The sequence below is a fragment of the Acipenser ruthenus genome, chromosome 2 (assembly GCF_902713425.1).
Source record: "Acipenser ruthenus chromosome 2, fAciRut3.2 maternal haplotype, whole genome shotgun sequence".
NCBI lineage: Eukaryota > Metazoa > Chordata > Actinopteri > Acipenseriformes > Acipenseridae > Acipenser > Acipenser ruthenus.
This window is the reverse complement of record NC_081190.1, coordinates 78,269,063-78,284,389: the sequence shown is the minus strand read 5'-3', so window position 1 is coordinate 78,284,389 and position 15,327 is coordinate 78,269,063. Positions and strand designations below refer to the sequence as shown.

The 15,327-nt window shown below is 36.8% G+C and overlaps 1 long non-coding RNA gene across 4 annotated transcripts; it reads left to right on the top strand.

Annotated features, from left to right (window-relative positions):
• The first annotated feature begins 5,384 nt into the window (after window positions 1-5,384).
• Window positions 5,385-12,313, top strand: LOC131701811 (uncharacterized). Of its 4 annotated transcripts, XR_009309028.1 has the most exons (4): window positions 5,385-5,668; window positions 9,685-9,789; window positions 10,470-10,571; window positions 10,912-12,313. It is a non-coding gene; the product is annotated as an uncharacterized LOC131701811 (long non-coding RNA). The 4 variants fall into 4 exon arrangements; XR_009309027.1 differs by lacking the exons at window positions 10,470-10,571; window positions 10,912-12,313 and adding an exon at window positions 10,062-10,452; XR_009309029.1 differs by lacking the exons at window positions 5,385-5,668; window positions 10,470-10,571; window positions 10,912-12,313 and adding exons at window positions 6,802-7,053; window positions 10,062-10,452.
• Window positions 12,314-15,327: the final 3,014 nt, after the last annotated feature.

Genomic DNA, 15,327 nt, shown 5'->3' with positions numbered 1-15,327 from the left:
TGTCGTTTACAGTTTGCCACAAGCCACCTGGGAGACACACCAAACATGTGGAAGAAGGTGCTCTGGTCAGATGAAACCAAAATCGAACTTTTTGGCAACAATGCAAAACGTTATGTTTGGCGTAAAAGCAACACAGCTCATCACCCTGAACACACCATCCCCACTGTCAAACATGGTGGTGGCAGCATCATGGTTTGGGCCTGCTTTTCTTCAGCAGGGACAGGGAAGATGGTTAAAATTGATGGGAAGATGGATGGAGCCAAATACAGGACCATTCTGGAAGAAAACCTGATGGAGTCTGCAAAAGACCTGAGACTGGGACGGAGATTTGTCTTCCAACAAGACAATGATCCAAAACATAAAGCAAAATCTACAATGGAATGGTTCACAAATAAACATATCCAGGTGTTAGAATGGCCAAGTCAAAGTCCAGACCTGAATCCAATCGAGAATCTGTGGAAAGAACTGAAAACTGCTGTTCACAAATGCTCTCCATCCAACCTCACTGAGCTCGAGCTGTTTTGCAAGGAGGAATGGGCAAAAATTTCAGTCTCTCGATGTGCAAAACTGATAGAGACATACCCCAAGCGACTTACAGCTGTAATCGCAGCAAAAGGTGGCGCTACAAAGTATTAACTTAAGGGGGCTGAATAATTTTGCACGCCCAATTTTTCAGTTTTTTATTTGTTAAAAAAGTTTGAAATATCCAATAAATTTCGTTCCACTTCATGATTGTGTCCCACTTGTTGTTGATTCTTCACAAAAAATTACAGTTTCATATCTTTATGTTTGAAGCCTGAAATGTGGCAAAAGGTCGCAAAGTTCAAGGGGGCCGAATACTTTCGCAAGGCACTGTATATACTGTGTGTGTGTGTGTGTGTGTGTGTGTGTGTGTGTGTATATATATATATATAATTGATCGCTACATATAGATTTTTCAATGCTGGTAAAATGTTGAATTCAGTAATGATTTTAAAAATGTTTATTTTTTAATTTGTTAGGGATGCAAGACATGTAACAACTACGTGTCTAAAGTTTTTAAATACCAACTGTTAAATAAATAGAATTATGGATATTAATGTGTTGATAGTAGGGATAGCTTTTGTTACTGGAGCATGGCTGCATTGTCTATTGCGCTGAATTTTAACCAATTTTAACAGATTGTTCCCATTATTCTTATTTTTTATTTTAGCTTTTCTCTTCAAATATTTTTTAGAAAACAAAAAAGCACAAACAAAATCTCAACGCGTTTCGTCTTATTCATGAGTAGACTTAATTTGATACAGAGGAACACCCCTTTTTTATTTTCCACAGGTGATTAATCACCTTTTAAGAGATGGCTCAGTTGACAAACAACTCTTGAGAAGGGAAACTTTTGTGATATTTTTTTTAATTCTGTTCCACCACATGGCCTTAATGAAGACTTTAAATATGGGTATTTTTTGTAGAATGTATGTTTGTATGTATACAGTATATACCTCTGTTCATTATTCAAGTTGCAGAGTAAAAAGAAAAAAGTAACTTAGTAAAAGAATATTTAGTGGTATGAAACGTACAGATTGAGTGTTTAAAATAATATAAAAAAGTATGGTCTTCTGCCTTCTGTTGTCATTTCTGTACCTAATTACTTATTAATTTCAGTTGTTTTTGATTGTTCTGATTGTCAATTGAAGGTTTGTGACGTAAAGGTGATTAATCGCCTGTGGAGAATTGAGTGTAAAAAAAAGGGGTGTTCCTCTGTATCAAATTAAGTTTACTCATGATTAAGACTCTGTCGAAACACGATTTTGTTTGTGCTTTTTTTGTTTACTAAAAAATGTGAAGAGAAAAGCTATAATAAAAAATAAGAATAATGGAAAAATGTGTTAAAATAAATTATTTTTGTGAAGAATGGGTTGTCTTTTGCACTCGAATCAATGTATAAGGGCCTGTTGGCAACCAATACAAGCTGCCTTTATTTTCTCAGGTGTTGCCAGGTTGATAACCTGGTCAAAGACTAAACACATACATGTAAAACATTTAGAACATATTTGTATTCTGTATTTGTATATTATGATATGTTATTGGATTTTTTATGTACGTATCATTGCACAATAGGGAGAATTAACGAGAACATTTCTAATATTTAGGCGTTCATTTTTGTATTGCTGTTTTATAATGTGATGGCAATCTGAACTATAGTCAAAGTCTCTCAAAGTGAATTATTATTTTAGGAAAGTATTACGGCACAAGCACTTATATATTACCAGTGTCACTCTCCTCACAAGGTTAAACTGTGAAACCCAGAACATGCTTTAACTGGCTGAGATGAGCCATTTTCAAGGCATTTTCTCTGCTGTATAATATAACAGAACTTGTTTTTTGATGAAATGGTGTGCATTTTTTTTGCATCCTTTGTGTAAGGTATTTGAACTGAATAAACATCAAATACTGGTATTATCATTGTGTTGTTTTAGATTTGTTAAACAAAATCTTATTCTACTGAGAATATTTATTTTGTTTCTATAAAGGTTTATATAAATACAGTAATAACATTTGCTGACACTGCAGTGGAGAAACACTTCATTTATTAATTTGTCCCACTGCAAATTCAGAAAAGATTGTTCTACAACAGTGTTAATATCTCCCTTTAGTTTACTGATAATAAATGTTAATAAAAAACATTAACTAATATTAAACTGCTGAAACGTCTGTATTTCTTTTCCCCAATATATTTCTGTTTTACTCAATGACATTCCAGTTAATTATTCAACAGCCAAGCTTTTATGTTGTATATCCGGATGCAGTCAACATTTTAAAATCATAATTTTTTCATCTATGTTTGGAAAAGGAGACTGTATAAAGGTAGTCGAGGATCAAATGATGATATATGAGCCTCTAATACAATCACTAATAATATATATTGTAGCAAAAGGCTGTCACTGGGACTTTGTGCATGCGTCTGTGCTTGAAGTGCTTTGCAGAGCAAAGTTGCATGGTCTGCGAGCGTGCTTCCCATGCATAGGAACGCTTACCCTGCAGCAGACACTGTTCTCCTATACTGGATTATTGGTGCAACCTTGCAGGATCATTATATGTACCTTGCAGGAGCCAGGGGGAGTGGGGCTGATAGTGGCCACTGATTGGTCGTGGTTAACCTACAATGTTGTACGGGTTGTGGGCTGTAAGAGGCAGCTTGCATGCTAGACAGGAGTGGAGAGTTGGAGAAGTAACCTGTCTTGCTAAGAAGTATGTAGTCTGTTCTTTAATGCAAAATAAAAGTGATTGCTGCTTTTGAAGAACGCCTGTTTCACACTTCCATTCTTACCAAGTCATTACAATATATATATATATATATATATATATATATATATATATATATATATATATATATATATATATATATATATATGTTCTAGTGCACTGATGGTGAATTAGGATCACTAACCACATTGTCATACAGGTTATACAGCAATAACGATCCATGATGTGGTACGGAACAGAAAAGCCAGCGCTCTTCCTGCAGTGATTTAGAGGACAGATCTCAAACCCCAGTGCTCTAGAGCGACCATTTTTAAAAGAGCTTTGAAACAGACTTTAAAGTTATAAGTGTAAAAAGTTGTCAGGATGTTAACAATGAAAACAAAAATTAGAGGTACCTTATTTAAACAGTTGTAGCAACAAGTGGGGACATATTTTTTCGGAATACAGTTACTCTTTAAGATTGAGCTTTATGTTAATTAGCCATGAGGTTTTTGAATGCTCTGTACTCCCAACACAGAAGCACATGTGTGTGCAAATATATTTTTCTTATGTGTTTACTTTTCTACCTTAATAGAAAAGTGTGTCTTGTGTAAATGTGAAATGATCTTAAATGACCAATTGAAAGGTATTGTTTTTTTCTGATATTCATTTATTATACCAGTATTTTTTTTTTTCTTTACATGGCCCCAGACATCGTTTAAATTGTGCTGTTGAGTTTACCACAGGTTATATGCACCTTTACAAAAGAAAATGTAAAAGTAGCAGTCTTAATATAGAGAGGAGTGTTCTCATTAATGGTTTAAGATTGAGTACTTAGTTTTGGTTTGTATAAACAGGGTGCACAACGTACAAAAAGATCTGAGACCTGGGTGCCGATTTTGATACTTGTGAGGGAGACGGTATTCAGTTCTGGGCACATATTGTATCAAAGATCCCTTCTATGGACCGTTTCTATTTTTCTATTTTAACAGCTCTTTCTAGAGAAGAATGGCCGAAGGGTTACCTACATAGTTTCAGAAACAAAGGTCAAACAAGGGTTAAAGGATTTTGCATTATAGCAAGGAAGTGGACCAATCTTACTTTCTAATAAGGAGATTTTTTTTTTTACTACACATTTTCCCAACATACAATTCCACTTCATAAACAGTGCTAATGTGGCACATCTTTTCTTTCATAGCTTTCAAAACGGATGCAACTAATTGCAGAGTACCAAAATGTAAGGAGCCTCCACCCATGCCAGGTTTCTGTCTCCAGTGAATTGAGTATTGAAAAATTATGCAGTAGGTCTAAAGTATTACTCATTTCTGCCAAGGCCACACCATATAGACTGCAGATCTCCCTAAAGTTTTTATTTTTTTATTTTGATTACAGCTACAGATTACAACGGCGTCTACTTGTCCCGTTATGAAAAGATTCTTTAAGTATTTCAGTGAGTGACATCACAATAGAGGCATCTCATATTACAATACTACATTTATAATTCTAAGTTCATTATGCAAAGCGCCATACCATGATCAATGGGTAGGTATTCCATTGAAATGGACGGGTAGCTGGGAAAGTGTAGGGCATCAACAAATCTTCTTCACAGGCACCTGGAGAGCAATCGTGAATATGAATTACAGAATATGAATATGAATTACAGATTGTAATACTTCATTAATACTTAGAAACAACAGCCATCATAGAATCAATAAGGGACATTAATTCATGTATTAATAAGCACATCGTATATTTCAATAAAGTGAACACTAAAGTCGCGTACGCCATTACAAACTGTAATTTGCCTTTTAGTCATATGAATTGGTTGTGTATAAATATTACAAAATCCCGGCCGTGTACATGAATAATACATTCAACAATTATTATACGATAATAAAATAAAATATACGATATACAATCTAAAATGACCTTTATTCATATAAAATGATCGAGTCGCAATATAAAAGCAATATTAATCCTAAATAGACTCTAGTTAAGCAAAACGCTATCAGTATGGCTAATTATTAATCAAAAGCCCAAACATATTGCACCCCCTAAACCCCAGAGACACACAAAGAGAATCTTTCTTTCTTTCTCTCTCCTGCTGTTGGTCGGCCTCTCCTTTCTATGCACCCCCCTCCATTCGCATAGTGCAGCGCCAGCCCTTTTCTGAGTCACGGCGGTGTCTAACCAAACCCACCTTGCTGGCTGCTCTATTTTTTTTACTCATCCACTCTGCCTCAGAAAACCCTGTCATGACTTATGAATGAATAGTACACCCCTGACACCTAATACCCCCATTGGATAATTTAGCCACCCAAGAAACATCACGTTCGTTTAACACGTCTTCCACTTGAGAGTGTTACTATTCACTCTCTGCAGCAGATTGTACTTTTCACGACAAACGCTGATTTTCACCTGGACACATCCTTTATGATCATCAAAGGTAGGAAAAACAAACAACAAAGTCAATGTCAGTGGCTGTGCGTTTCAGAAGTGAGCGCTTGTAAGGTAGCATCGTATTAAAACTGTTTTTGCATCATGTTCCTGGGGAAGCTACAGTTAAATCTGTAAGTTCCTATTACAAATAATTACGCTTGCCTGACGTTCAAAGCAAAAACTACCCTTTCTAAGTATTAGTGTTTTCCGCGTTTGTACGTTATGTATACCTCAGATAAAATGACTTGTTTAAACTGTTTTTAAGTCCTTTTTATTTGTGTTTATTTTCTGTTTACTTTTTGGAGTCAGACTACCTGCTGTTTTATTGGTTTAAAATACCTTTGTTACGACGTTTTCCAACATAAATTAGAAGCCTACCATAGACTACATTTTAACGACGTATTCATTAAAAAGTATTGATATAGTAGTGCCTGGCGGCTATGGTTTAACTGTTTGTTGTATGAACAAAGTTGTGAGAAGTACTTTTCCGGTCACTTTCTGTTTAAGACCGGGGACCAAGTAACCAACATTTTTGTCACACTAGTGAAGCATGCGTTTGTGATGTATTTTCAAACTCGTGGTGCTGTCAGTACGTGTTTGCAGCCACCGGTGTATTTTTAAAATACCCTGTTCTCATCTAAAGCTTTTTTGTTTCCTTGGTGTTCTGAGGTATCACTTTCACAGCCTTGTTGCTCAGCCCCACTAATTGTACGTTATGTGGCTTGTGTCAGAACAAACGGTTTGTGTAGACGGTATGGCGATTGGAATCGGAGCGGCCGTGCTGCTGCCGTTGCCTTTCATGCATAGATTTCAGTAATTATACACACAGGAGAGAAGTTTGCCCCTAACTTCGACTGGCAGGCAGGTGTGCCTATTAGGCAGATAATAAAACACCTCTCTGCGAAAACCCGCCTCCTCAGTTACATCACAAAGGAAACACGCCTTCTAAGGGCAAAAGCTGCCTATTTCCACGCCCTCACATTCAAACTGAAAACTGCGCGACAAGGTTTTGCAGCAGAACAGATTTGGAATGAAAAAGGTGGGATGTTTTATTCATCTTCTCAAAATACACCGTTTTTAGCAGAACGCATGAACACAAAGGCATTAAAATATGTTGAGTTACGCCTTAAATATGAATATGAATATCTTCTTCTGTTAAGTTGTATTATATGGAACGTTTCTGGATGTCATCACTTGAAGACTCTCTGCGCAAGGAGTCTGACGCACGTGTGCAGAGAACGATACATATTGTAAAACGAGATTCAAGAGAGGATTTTATGCAAAATCACTTGACATGTCTTAAGGAGAATGGAACTGTCACATTTGTAGCTATCAAAAAAAGAGGGGAAAATCACTTTCAGTGGCAATGTGAAAGGTCCAATAAACCAAAAGGTAAATCCTCAGGAGCACCTTCAATAACTCGTGCCAATAGATGTGGAGCGTACGTTTCTTTTACATTTGTGAGCAACAATTCTACACATGGGCGCAACTCAGTATGGTTTTGCATTTTATGCTGTGCTAGTGAAGAGCAACCAAGGCCGAGGAATACCTGTAGCATTTTTTATTGTGAGTGAGGAATCCAGTGACGACATCTTGTCAGTGTCTGAAAAAAGTTCAGGAAGCTGTTGGAGAGTTTCAGCCAAGATATGTTTTAAAATTCATAGTTGAAGTTTATGTATGAAATGCAAAGGATAAACAGATTAAGATGAGTAACTTACATGGCAATGGTATTTCATGATTGCATAATTTACAGCTTATACTGTAGAATGTTTCGGGTGGTAATGTGTCGTTTGATATAAAAATTATTATGAACATAAAATGTGATATTTGAAACAACATAATGGCAATATACGGTTTAATTTAAAACCGAGTTTAATCTGGTTTATATAGTTATCTTATTATGTAGAATTTTGTTTAAAAAAAAAAATTAAAAAAAATTAGCAGCCCATCCAGTAAAACTACAAGTATGGCAGCAATCAACCACTCCTCCCATCTCACGCTTCCCGATTTGGCAGCCTTGTAGCGGTACAATCAGCTTTGTATGCAGCTCTCTTAATTTACAAAGTGATAGACAGATTAAGTACTACTTCCTTTTTATATTTCCCTTTGCAGATGTGTCATGCCATACTAAGTGGACAAAAATGTATTCTAGCAAATGCTGCAAATTAGACCCGATTGCACCGTACCAAAACCAAATAGTTAATCATGTGAATTGGTTCAGCTGATGTGAACATGCAGAACACGTTAGACCGCCCATGTGGACCAATATCAGAAGCAATGCAGAAGATAAGTCACATCAAACTTTTAACAGTTTAAAAACCCTTCAGTAGAATAAATGTCATCTAAAAGAGTTCCAAAATTTTCCATAGAGGAAAAGATGTATTTGGTACACCTAATTAAAAACTACATTAACAAAGCTTACAGCACCAGCAAAGAAAACGAGAATGTTGTATTATGTAAAATGGCATTGAAAAATATTGAACAGAATTTCAATGCTAACCTTTTGGGGCGGCCGCAAATTTTTCAGAATAGAGGTGTACAGTACTAACTGTAGTCCAAGCACATGGACTAAACCTCCTCATTCCACTAGTTCAGGGGTGGCCAACCCTGGTACTGGAGAGCCACAATCCTGCAGGTTTTATAGGTCTCTCTAAATCATCAAACACTAATCAACTGGCACCCATGGGAATTTTGACCAATTAAGACCAATTAATAATGTCAATTAAGTTATCAAGGGCTCGGTTAAAACAAAAACCAGAAGACCCTGTGGCTCTCAAGGACCAGGGTTAGCCAGTCCTGCACTAGTTAGATGAATCAAGTGGACTAACTGGTACAGTGCAATCGACCCTCAATGACTAATTACTTAAATATATCTACAGATAACCTACTGATTTCAATTGCACTTAGTATAAAAGTACTTGAGAGTGGGTATTTATATCCATAATGTAGAATTCACATACAAGGTCTTAAAGCCTTATATCAGGGGTAGGCGACCCTGGTCCTGGAGTGCCACAATCCTGCAGAGTTTGTAGGTATCTCTTAATCATCAATTATTAAATCCCTGGAACAAATGGTAATTCTGATAAATTAAGCTAATCATTGAGTCAATGAATTTATTAAGGGTCTTGGGGTAAACAAAAAACTGAAGTGTTTGTGGCAGTGGTTCCCTACCCTGGTCCTGGAGGACCACCTACCCTGCTGGTTTTTGTTCCAACGAGCTCTCAATTACTTAATTGAACCCTTAATTTAAGTAATAGTTTAAACTGGACTTTTTAAATCATGTAACTTATAAAAAGTTGGAGAATTCAAGTTCCTTATACAATTTTACACCTAACTTGGAACCCCAACTGTTTAAAAGAATTAAAAGGCTCTGATTAGGCAAATTATTAGTTTGATTAAGTAATTGCAAGCTCGGTTGGAACAAAAACCAGCAGGTTAGGGGGTCCTCCAGGACCAGGGCTGGGAATCACTGGTCTGTGGCACTCCAGGACCAGGGGTGTCTACCCCTGCCTTATATATTCAGAAAAATATCTGCCTCCTCCCAGACCAGCTTTTGGCAAAATGACAGAATGCAAACTTGTGTGCATTATAAAATAAAAAAAAGATTTTATGGTAGAAATGTGGTATCTCCTAAGTCTGAAGGTTACAGGAAGGGAATTGAATGACAATCTGATTGATAAAAAATGAAAACATTGTTCCTTAATGTGATCTAACAAAAGTGAAACAAAGTAGCAGAGTCAGAAAACTGTTCATTCCAATTGCATTTTACATGTGTCTTCATACTTAGATTTGATTATACTTGATTTATTATAATGATCATTTTTGTTATGTAATTTACACAATCCATGATACATAGCAAATTCAAAACTAATTAAAAAACTAATATACAATAAGTTTAAAAAAATCAGTGTACAATAGTTACAATTTTGAAAGCAAACAAAAAACAGACCATGTGCTATAGTACTTTCTAACACAGACTTAGACAGTGATAATTATCAACGTTTAGTTTTTTGTTTTTTAAAGGCGGTACACAGATGGATTGTCCGACGTGATGGAGGATGCAGTCAAAATCTGTCTGCAAAAAATGAAGTGATTAGGTCTATGATTGCCTTAAAACAATGCAGTACAGTAAGTTTCTTTTTCTTTCTTTCTACCACGTTAGCAAATGTCATAAGGTGCTGATCTTTATTGATGAGTTCAAAGTTTGTTTTTTTAATTTCCTTCTCACCACAATAATGACATACTGTTGCTTATTCATGGATAATCCATTTACCATAATTATACTACCCATCTTTTTAATAGAATTTGTATATTGACAAACGTGTATTTTTTGAAAAAAAATTATTTGGTATGCATGTCTTTCTGTTAACATTTTTTATATTTATTTTCATTCATTTTAGGCTGCCGAGTTTGAAAAGATGTCAAAGGAAGTGATTGTCAAAACAGACAGAGAAACTGGCAGTTCAGTAATTTCACAGTATCTACAGTATCTTTGGCCAGGAGTTCTGAGAGGGTGGCGCACAATTGACCTGGCGCCTGCAGGTTCAGGGCGTTGGCATTTCTAGCTGCATCGACTCCTCCAAACGATGTGTTCGCTAGGGGGTGGGAGCTGTGGGCTTGTAGTGCGAAAAATAGCATATGGCTTTGACAGTGCTCGTATCGGAGGGCGCATGCTTTGTCTCATCCCTCCTGAGGAGGCGGGGAGTTGTTGCGGTCAGCCAAGTTGAATTGCTGATAAAGGGAAAAAAATTGGTGATACTAAATTAAAAAAATAAAAAATTGCTTTTGCTTTTCTTTTTTTCCCATAGATTTTTTTTCAGCATGAAGTTTCAGTTTCTTCATGGCTATGCAAACAGACGAGTTGATGAACTACTTCTACTACTTAATAGCAAGGTGGTCACTTACTAGAGGTTTGTGTAACATTTCCAATACTAGCATTTTTATGTGGTCTAGTGTTGCAAATGAGTGTTGAATTTCAAAAAATAAATACATTATACTTTATATTTGTAATTTTCTAGAACATAAAGTTGTTGTGTACATTTATTTCAGTATCTGTACAAATAAGGAGCGATTGTAAGTCGCCCTGGATAAGGGCGTCTGCTAAGAAATAAATAATAATAAAGGAGATAGTGTACCACAGGTAAATGCATTTTTGTCATGTATATAATTTACACAACCCATAACTTTTTTTAGCATGTGAATAATAGAATAATGCTCTACTAATTGTATTCTGTCTTGTATATGGTGCAGGTATCTGGAAGGTCTTCATGGTGCTCAGAGGATTTCTGATTCCAAAACACAGGATACTGCAGAATCTGCATTACGTATGAAGAACAAAGGCCTTCAAAATAAATTTGTTTACAAATCAGGTGGCCATTGCACAGTGCCTTCAGAAGCAGATAAAGCAAAATGTTATGCTGTGGATTTAATTAGCATGAAATGTGAATGCGCCGTTTCTGAAAGGGGTAATTTCTGCAAGCATATTGAGTTTGCAAAAATGATGTGCAAAGAACAGGGGATTGATATTGATGGAATTCGAAAAGAATTAGCCAGTTCACTAACTGAACAGCATTGCTATGAGTGGGATGGAAAACATTTAATTGTACATTGTGCTGGTAGTTTTGGAGTAGTACATGTGCAAAACCAACAGTGTACCTGTCTTGCCAATAGTCTTGGAGAAATATGTGTCTGTCTAAGACTTTCTGAGATAATTGGTACACAGAACCCTAACCAAGAGGTAACGGACTGCTTTGTGAATACCACAGCAAATTGTCAATCACACAATAAACAGTTGTGTGTAAAGAAGATGATTTCAGACTTAAAGGAGTGGTGTGACAGCAGTGATTATAAGGAATCTCCAGAGTTGAATGCTGTAGTAAAACGTGCACACCAACTAGCATTTGGACAGTATAGCATGGCCAGCAATAAAATAAAAATTATAAGGCTGCATGCTTACAGAAAACGCATTGAAAGAGCAAGAAGCCATGCTATAGACATGCATTCATATCAGCTCAAAGAACCCCTTAATCGAGCTTTATATACCCATAGACCTGATTCCAAATTCAAAGTCTGTTCCTTTAGAAAAAGAATAATTGGTAGCAGAGCAAAGAATCAGATACTAAAATCGAGCTGAACGTGTGCTGTTATGAGCCCACGCCTTTATTTTTAAATTACAGAATGCACACAAAACTGGACAAAGTATAGAGGTTAATTACAACTGTTAAGGACCTCAAAGGTCTCTTCAAGTAAGAGTGAAATACACTTTAAAATGTATGCGCCAAAGTGCTGTCCATGAGCAGCAATCCTGAGAACATTATTGTGGAGTGTACATTTTAAAGTGTTATAAGTTGTTAGATAAAAAAAAAAAATCAGATACTTTACTGATAGTCATACACATTAGGCCATATAACATTTTCTACAAACTACGATAGTGGCTCTATACATAAACTATTCAGTAATTTGATAAAATATAATTATTTATTCACAATCAATAATTCATACTTACCAGTGACCGAAGTACACTTCCTACGCTTTCTGGGAGGCATTTCTCTGAGAAAAAAATATCAGAATGAAATTATGATAATGGCAAGCTACAGCATATTTTTTTTTTCAATCACAATTTTTTTTAATCAGCCTGCCAGCCATGTGCCCCTTATAAACCAGCCTGCCAGCCATGTGCCCCTTATAAACCAGCCTGCCAGGCATGTGCCCATTATAAACCAGCCTGCCAGGCATGTGCCCATTATAAACCAGCCTGCCAGACATGTCCACATTATAAACCAGCCTGCCAGGCACGTGCACATTATAAACCAGCCTGCCAGGCACGTGCACATTATAAACCAGCCTGCCAGGCACGTACCCATTATAAACCAGCCTGACAGGCACGTACCCATTATAAACCAGCCTGCCAGGCACGTGCCCATTATAAACCAGCCTGACAGGCACGTGACCATTATAAACCTGCCTGCCAGGCACGTGACCATTATAAACCAGCCTGCCAGACACGTGCCCATTATAAACCAGCCTTCCAGGCATGTGCCAAATATAAACCAGCCTTCCAGGCATGTGCCCAATATAAACCAGCCTGCCAGGCATGTGCCCAATATAAACCAGCCTTCCAGGCATGTGCCCAATATAAACCAGCCTGCCAGGCATGTGCCCAATATAAACCAGCCTTCCAGGCATGTGCCCAATATAAACCAGCCTTCCAGGCATGTGCCCAATATAAACCAGCCTGCCAGGCATGTGCCCATTATAAACCATCCTTCCAGGCATGTGCCCAATATAAACCAGCCTGCCAGGCATGTGCCCATTATAAACCAGCCTGCCAGGCATGTGCCCAATATAAACCAGCCTGCCAGGCATGTGCCCATTATAAACCAGCCTGCCAGGCATGTGCCTATAATAAACCAGCCTGCCAGGCATGTGCCCATTATAAACACCCAATGTAAACCTGCCTTCCAGGCCTCTGTGTTTTAACTAGGGGCAGTAGTGTGGAGTAGTGGTTAGGGATCTGGACTCTTACCCGGAGGGTTGTGGGTTCAATCCCCAGTGGGGGACACTGCTGATTTACCCTTGAGCAAGGTACTTTACCTAGATTGCTCCAGTAAAAAAACAAAAACAACTATATAAATGGGTAATTGTATGTAAAAATAATGTGATATCTTGTAACAATTGTAAGTCGCCCTGGATAAGGGCGTCTGCTAAGAAATAATAATAACTACAGTAGTCTTACCAGCTGGTAAATTAATAATTTAGTTTAGAGTAACCAACCTTGTTATTCTGTTACCAATATCTGCTTAAGACATAGGACATTAGCATAACTTCAGCTGACATGCCAGGTAAGTTTATTATATTATGTATTATCATTTTTAACAGCAAATCAATTATAAATTATGTGTAACTGAATGTTGTGGATCACTGTGAACAACTTGCACACACAGTACAGCATAAATACTATGCTGCACATAAAGTGAATAATTAAAATATACGTTGGAACAACAAAACAAGACAAAGGTAGAGATTAAGCATCACTAAAATTTGAAATGATAGCTACACTTAAAAAAAAACGTTATATAATACAACTTAACAGAAGAAGATATTCAAAATTCATATTTAAGGCGTAACTCAACTCTTTAAAAAAAAACATTTTATGCCGCGGTAGCTGCGATGTGGAGTCTTGCATGCCCATGTAGCTGCGATATGGAGTCTTTCCATCCACCTCGTTTGCTTCAACCGGAGGCGCATGCAATTAATATATATATATATATATATATATATATATATATATATATATATATATATATATATATATATATTTGCATGCCCCGGTAGCTAAATGCTTAGTTACGGCTCTGGGCAAAACCAAGGCCCATGGCCAGTATACAATATTTTTCTGTATGCATTATTTTCTGTTGAGCACTACTGACACCGTTGAAACGGTGAGTCTTAGGTCGCCTGCGGATACATTAGTCCAATCAATGCGTCTGAACCTGGTGTGTAATCCCAAGGTAACTGCTCACTGTTAACACGTTTGAAGACGTTACTTCACGTTTTATATAATACAGTGTCCCCTTCAGGCATGTTAAAGGAGAGATTCGGAAATAACATTCAAAACTATGCCCGAGTAAATACCATCCTAACTCCTAATATCCCCCAAAAAATAAAAAATAAATAACATTTTATGCACCGGTAGCTGCGATATGGAGCCTTGCATGCCCCTGTAGCTGCGATATGGAGTCTTTCCATCCACCTCCGTTTGCTTCATCCGGAGGCGCATGCAATTTATATATATATATATATATATATATATATATATATATATATATATATATATATATATATATATATATATTTGCATGCCCCGGTAGCTAAATGCTTAGTTACGGCTCTGGTAGCTATATGCTTAGTTACGGCTCTGGGCAAAACCAAAGCCCATGGCCAGTATACAATATTTTTCTGTATGCATTCTTTTCTGTTGAGCACTACTGACACCGTTGAAATGGTGAGTATTAGGTCGCCTGCGGATACATTAGTCCAATCAATGCGTCTGAACATGGGGTGTAATCCCAAGGTAATTGCTCACTGTTAACAGGTTTGAAGATGTTAACTCACGTTTTAAGTAATACAGTGTCCCCTTCAGACATGTTAAAGGAGAGATTCGGAAATAACATTCAAAACTATGCGCGAGTAAATACCATCCTAACTCCTAACATCCCCCAAAAAAAAAAGAAAAAAAAAAAAAATTATGCCCCGTTAGCTGCGATATGGAGTCGTGCATGCCCCTGTAGCTGCGATATGGAGTCTTTCCATCCACCTCCGTTTGCTTCAACCGGAGGCGCATGCAATTTATATATATATATATATATATATATATATATATATATATATATATATATATATATATATATATATAAAAGAAAAAAAAATAACCTTTTATGCCCCTGTAGCTGCGATATGGAGTCTTTCCATCCACCTCCGTTTGCTTCAACCGGAGGCGCATGCAATTTATATATATATATATATATATATATATATATATATATATATATATATATATATATATATATATGCATGCCCCGGTAGCTAAATGCTTAGTTACGGCTCTGTGCAAAACCAAAGCCCATGGCCAGTATACAATATTTTTCTGTATGCATTCTTTTCTGT